We start from the raw sequence: 6000 nt of genomic DNA, 5'->3' as shown, positions 1-6000 counted from the left end.
TACACATGCGACGGCTTTGTCACAATCACGAAATCTCTACTCGTCGTCGGAAACGCACCGCTCGCTTTTTCCCTGGCACGATCGAGCACGAGTGGCACAGTCCTTCGCACACTACTTCAACTACGTCCAACAGGCAGCGTAGTTTTGCCTGGGCCAGCTCGAACACTCACGGCGAAACCGCAGAGTTGACGAGGAGATGTTCTCCCACACGTTCTCCCGTGCACGAGGAACAAGAAACAATCATATGCCTCGGTTGATTTGTGGGCGTCTAACTTCGCTGAATGTTTCACGTGTACACAAGTTTCCAGTGGTCCGTCTGGCAGGGTTGCGTAACTTTCACCACAAGGCAAAATAAAACGAAAGCGGTGGTTTTTTGTATTTTTTTGGCACCATACGGTCCAAAAACACACACCGATCTAACTTGCGTTCCGGTTTTCGACATACTTCTTTCGATTTTCTGCCGAGAGAAACTTAAAAGACAAGCTGCTCATTTATGCTCATTGAAATATGCACAAGAAGCTGGTAAACAAAACGTTATCTCGGCCACAGGAAGGTCCGCCTTTACTTATGTTTGCCTTGGAATACCATGTACTTAAATGCTAGACAGCTGTTTTACAATAAGTGGTTTAAAGTAGTCTCATATATCGAAACCCGGGACATTCACAATCACAAGAACTCAAGAATTTCTTAGCACTTCTCTGTAGGGATGTTGCGAACCTCCCCAAATTCGAATTCGACCAAGATCGACTTTTTTTTTTTAATTTTACGTGATGTTCGATAAACGTTCGATTAAAGTTCGACTTGTTTGCGCATGCGCGAAATTTTGAAAACAACACCACCTGGCGGAGAAGTAGTAATATTTTTTGGGTGTGTTGCGTCACTGGTTTAGATTACTAACGAAAACATTAAAAGTACCATTTTTGTTTAATATTGTGCGAACATTGGCAATACATTTATAAAATATAAAATAGTCCACTTTCTAAATCATTTGAGACACCCCTACTTCTCTGCAGCGTAGGCAGGGGGTGGTTTGGGACGTCAAACCCTCCTCCCCCCCCCCCCCCCGGAATCTTAACTTTTTTTGTTAGTAGAAGCGGACAAATATTGAATGACTACCGAATTGTTCCAGCCAGCCGGGGCACTACTACACGCGAAGGTAGGGCAACCCCCCCCCCCCCCCCCCTACCCCACCATCGGTCATGAAAGTACCCCCCCCCCCCTTCCCCCGAAAATTTTCCTGGCCACGCCAGTATACCTCTAATTGGTCAAAAGTTGCGCACGTTTTTAGCTGCAACACTTGTTGACTACATTTCAAGAAATTATTTTTACGGATTAGCCTGTCTTATTTTATAAAGATTTACAGTCAGGTAATAACATAATGTAGTCTTGCTATATTGCCAAAGAAACCAAACAGTGCTGCCCTTATTAAAAGTAGGATGTTGGACTTGATAATTTAATCATCACCATCCAATTCAAAGCCACCTGAGCCGGCCCGTCCCGTATGTACGTAGAACTCGAGCCCTAGTCGAGCTTTCTCGAATAGAGACAATTCATTGTGAGGTAGACCAGTGATTCCAACTAAGTACCCTTAATCTTAAATTTAAATTCAACGGAAATGTATTACCAGATGCACCACTCGCTGACGGTAAGTCTGTCAAATGACCACGAAATTTCAAGATCCCTCCTCAAGGTCATTCTTTAAAAACTAATATTTTTATTTTTTGTTTAATATCGGTTTATATCGGTAACCAGTAAATAATGTACGGTTACGGTTACGGATTTCTTGAACTTCAAATAACTGTTTCGTTCCGGTCCCGGTCACTGAATTAATTTCGTTCGTAAAAGACTTTCCGTTTCGGTTGCGGTTTGAGTCCCTGGTTCGGAGACTACCCATTGCATATTAAAGTCACGCACATTTTTAACAAATTTAAAAAAAGCTCAACTGCTCGAAACCAAAACCAAAACACGAGCACGGAAGGTCATGGCTGTAAGTCACATAGCTACACCTGACCGAGTCTTTCTTTGCCGCTACTTCGGCGTGTGAAGCGAGCGACGAAGTTGGTGCAACATTTGTTGTGCGATTGTTTCGCACATATATTCCTTCCGCGAACAAGGAAAGACTGTTCCAAAGTAGTGGCCTCGCGTCCGTCGCAACGTTAGTGCGTTGTGCACCGCCATCACGTCGTCCAGCCCTCGGTATGCACGTGGTACGTCGCCATGTTGAAATTTAAGTGTACATGTACTTTTGGTGATCTGTGCAACATTTTTTTTTTATTATCAACGTATATGCAGCTTCTTAGAAACCACAAAAATGAAGTTTGTATCGTTATTTTTTTTATTTGTAATATTAAGTATATGACTTAGATGACCCCCCCACTTTGAATATATTGGGTACACCCAGACTTGTACGTAATACGCGAGAAAGGCGTCACTTTTCGCTGACCCACATGCAAGTAATAATTCATTACAAGTAACGAAAGTAATTGTAATCCCTTAGATTTATCAGTAATTTTGTAAAGAAATAATTACATATTTCAGAAAGCAATTGTAAAGTAATTTTCTTACTTTTTTAAGTAAGGGAATGATTGTAATATTTTACATGTTTTGTTTTCATCGCCGAGAAAAAATACGAGAATGTCAAATATTTACATAAAACATCGTATGTTTTCTTTATTTGTAAGGGTAAGCTCTATCGGAATCACACCGTCACCTGCATTCACAAAACGCGAGGATTCGCCTTCTTTAGATGCCCGAAGCCTTAAATTTCTTAACGTCACCTAAAACCTCGATCTAAAAAAAAAAAAAAATGGTTTTTTTTTTTTTTTTGCAAATTGTAACTTGTCAGCTTGCTGGCCTACAACGAAGTGAGGAGCACACTGATACAAAGAACCGAACTCTCCATGCAAACAATATCAGGTAGACTGCCGAGTTCGAGGTATTTCCTTCCATGAAAAACACAAACACAAAAAAAAACGTCGGAGTGCACACGAGCTGGTGTAGCAGATCTGTGCGCGCTTTTTCTCTTTGTACATTAAATCTTTCCTTGCTTCCTTCTGGCAGAGAGAGAGAGAGAGATGACTTCTTTGTATCAAGTTCAGGGACCAAGATAATCTACAATGGGGAGAAAAGCAAAGTTTGGTGGAGCTGGAGTCAGAACACATCGTCTCAATGGGCCAACAGGATCTAGCTGACGTTTTGGGTGTCAAGTGGGTAGGGTACGCCTTACGAACGTTTTTTTTTTAATGCGAATGCATTAAATGGTCCCATGGAGCGAGCCGACGTCATCAGCTTTGAAGCCGCGCCATGCGCCACCTTAAATCCTTTCTCCAAGTGAAGCCAGCTCCCAGCTATGAAACCACGCGAAAAGCTTAGCAGAACGGCACCTAGTTTACCCGATCCCAAAGGAGTGGAGTAGAGCTGATGGGTTTCGGTTATGGTCCCACTGGCTGGCGCGTGTCGACGAGGCTCCCATTGGCCGCTGTGCGTCAGTTTCAATGACCGCCACCCTACGGCGCTGCGTGTCCGCGAGGCACGGTTCCACTCTCCACGTCTAAGGCCAGCGCGTCGACGGTCGAGCGCGCGTTCGACCGTCGACGCAAGCACGCAGCAGACGAAATAAGGGAGCAGAATAGCGCGTGCATGCTTTCGCATTCACAACTCATAAGAAGTGCTTAGGTGTACCTCGAGCCTTTTTTTGCCACTCAGTCGCGAGTCCATGTGGCAGCACCTATTTGGAAAAAGGTGGATTGAAGAGGTGTTTAGTGCGGTGAACGATATCCTCACATAGAAACGAGGCAGATGTCTAATGAGACATTTTGAGAGCGAGATGTTGCTCAAGGTCCCAAAAAGTGTGAGTTGCGGCAACGATAAACGCTTCCATAACGCTTATGTCTTGTTTCTTACCGCTGGACAGTAAGGTTGAAACCAACGCCGCTAAAGTAACATATTACTTTTTGAAGTAACGGTCACTTACTTTTATGGAAGTGTAATTGTAACTGTAATTAGGTACATTTAGCCATGAGTAATTGCAAATGTAATTATTTACTTGGTATTAGTAACGTGTACAAGTCTGGGTACACGTAGTTTGAACGGCACGTGACAATGAAAAAAGAGAGTGAACGCACTGAAACCGGCGAATTCTCGACCGGATCCTTTAGGGATAAAAGAAAACCGATTTCGTGCCGCAAATTGTGCCTTGGGTAGTTGGGCTCTTATAGGTCATGTTCAAATATTAAAAAAAAAAAAAAAAAAAACTCGGCGCGCTTAAATACTTTGTCAATGTCCCGTTGTACCTGAATATCTTTTCGGTTAGGCATGCATCTTCGTATACCTGTGGATGTACTTTGATTGGTGCGGGAACATTTAAAAGAAAAAAAAAAGGTAAAAGTTAGGACAAGCCGATACGTATAAGTTATGAGATTTAAAGTCTGAGACTGGAAAGGAAATTTAAAGGCAAAGACGAAGGGACAAAGACGAATCTGTCCATTTTCTTCTGTCCCCTCTATTTTGTTTGAGACACAGTCTGTCCACTTTCTTTTGTCCCTTTTACTTTGTTTTCAAGTTTACTTTACTGTCTCAAGGTTTAAACACCATGAAGACATTTAAACGACGCGGGAGATCGCAGTTAACGACACTTGTCTTAAAAGCCGCCCAACATTCCAAGGTTACTTCGCCGCCACCGAATGTTTGCGTTTACTGCATCATTTGTTTTTCTGCATATTTCTATCTAACCCTTTCACATGGGCCTTAAATGGCTCGTAGTATCCACTACACACGTAAATAAGACACAAAAAGCAAAGGGGATCTACTTGAACACGTCCTACTCCAGGGCACTGTCAAAACAATGATTCGAGTTTTCGACGGTCTAGTTTGCATAGTTTGGTAATAAATAAAACCACAAGGCAAGGAAACTCGTAATAATGGTATAGAACATATGACTGATTATTATCTTATGTTTTAAGTTGTGCCCAACTCAACGTGGCACGTGTGGAGCATGCAGACTTTTCATTTTCCCCAAACATCTAGTAAATAATCAGACTAATTGTGGATATTTAAAAGCTTTATTTGGTTCACTTTAAAAATAAAGGCACAACTTTTTCTTTATTTCGCATACGGGATATATAATATCTTACAAATTTTCTCCTTGTTTGTCGCTTTTTATTTTGTTCGCTTCTGGGAAAAGTTCTGCTTTGTTATCACCATTTTAAGCTAACAGTTACCTTTCCCTTGTCGGACACATACAGATGTAGCTCAAACGGATAACACAATGTACCCAAATAAAAGTTATGTTGGACATGCTCATTCATATCACCGCTCAATGATAAGGAGCAGAAAGTAGTTTAATTATAGGGACGTGCCAGCTTTGTCGACCCTTGAAACATAGGTGGCAAAAAAGTCACATTTTGCTAATTGCATAACGATGTATTTATACTTCAATCAACATAAGGCATAATCAATAAAAAAAGTAAAAAGTGGTCCCAAGACTTGTGGCTAGAATTGAGCAACTTCGGATTGTATATTTAAATTGGGAAACGTATCCCAACAAGTCATGGCATTTCAGAGTATCTGGGACTGAATATTCTCGCGAAATAAGGTCAGGCTCAAACATTTTGCAGCCCGTCTTGGTTGTGACTTATGTATTATCGAATGTTCTTTTAGAGAACTTGCAGCTTTGACAGTAGTTTGGACCGAACGCCTCCAGATCGTATGATAAATCATGTCTAGAAAAAGAAGGCGGCAACGTATTTTCGGCGTGGTACGTTGTAGCAGTTCTTCGATCCAGAGAGGTTTTTGTCGGGGGCCGCGTCTGTTTCACATTACGGGAAGTGGTCTCTCTGGGAGAACTCGACAGCCGAACCTGACATCGGCCGTAAAAATTGTAATTTACACCATGCAAGGCTCGCAGAAAACGACAAATTGAAAGACAGGCAACTTAACAGGTCGGCAGAAATGACTGCTGAAATCAGAACTAGAAAGGAAAGGTTTCATGGCAGGAAGGTG

This window comes from Ixodes scapularis, unplaced genomic scaffold (assembly GCF_016920785.2).
Source record: "Ixodes scapularis isolate PalLabHiFi unplaced genomic scaffold, ASM1692078v2 PGA_scaffold7__128_contigs__length_106722199, whole genome shotgun sequence".
In the NCBI taxonomy this organism is placed as follows: domain Eukaryota; kingdom Metazoa; phylum Arthropoda; class Arachnida; order Ixodida; family Ixodidae; genus Ixodes; species Ixodes scapularis.
Note: the sequence above shows the minus strand (reverse complement) of the source record.